This window comes from Glycine max, chromosome 17, assembly GCF_000004515.6.
Source record: "Glycine max cultivar Williams 82 chromosome 17, Glycine_max_v4.0, whole genome shotgun sequence".
In the NCBI taxonomy this organism is placed as follows: domain Eukaryota; kingdom Viridiplantae; phylum Streptophyta; class Magnoliopsida; order Fabales; family Fabaceae; genus Glycine; species Glycine max.
This window is the reverse complement of record NC_038253.2, coordinates 12,832,177-12,832,922: the sequence shown is the minus strand read 5'-3', so window position 1 is coordinate 12,832,922 and position 746 is coordinate 12,832,177.

The window sequence follows — 746 nt, the reverse complement described above, 5'->3', positions numbered from 1 at the left end:
AAAAAAGAAAGACCCACTTCTTTGCGTATAGTTGACCTCTAGTAATGTCGGATACTCATCTATCATGTCATAACTGGTTCCAAGGAACATTTGGCCACTTCTTTCCCCTTTTGGATGGTTGGCAAGGTTAATGGTGTTAACCTTGATAAAAAAATTAATCTTGAATTTCATTAAAATATTATTTGGATTTGTTATTCTTCATATTTTTTATAATTTTTGATAAATTAATAAATTTTATATTTATTTTTTAATATTTTTTATTTGTTATTAGTCTTTTTTAAAAGACTAATAATAAATAATTTTTTTTTCAAGGAAAAAATGAAAAAAATTTATAATTTATAGGGAATAAAAATGTTCAAAAGATAAAAAATGAAATAGTTGTTTCATCAAGAAATAAAAATGAAAAAAAATTATTAAAAAATAAACACAAAATTTAAATATTTATTAGAAATTACAACCATATTTTAACTTTTATTTATTTACCCATTCATCATACCACTCTTTCTACATAAGCTACCCAGAAGCTTCAGTAATTTCAATTTCAATCTTGCAATTTGTTTCTAAGCATAAAATTAACATTAGCAAAAAATGAAAATTAGTAAATGACTTTGACTATAATTTTTATAAGACAATATTTTTACGTGTTATTAAAGAGTTAAAATACAAAAATATTAAAATTGATATTGAATACTCCCTCCATCCTTATTTATAAGACCTGGTCAATAATTTTTTTTGTTAAATTATTA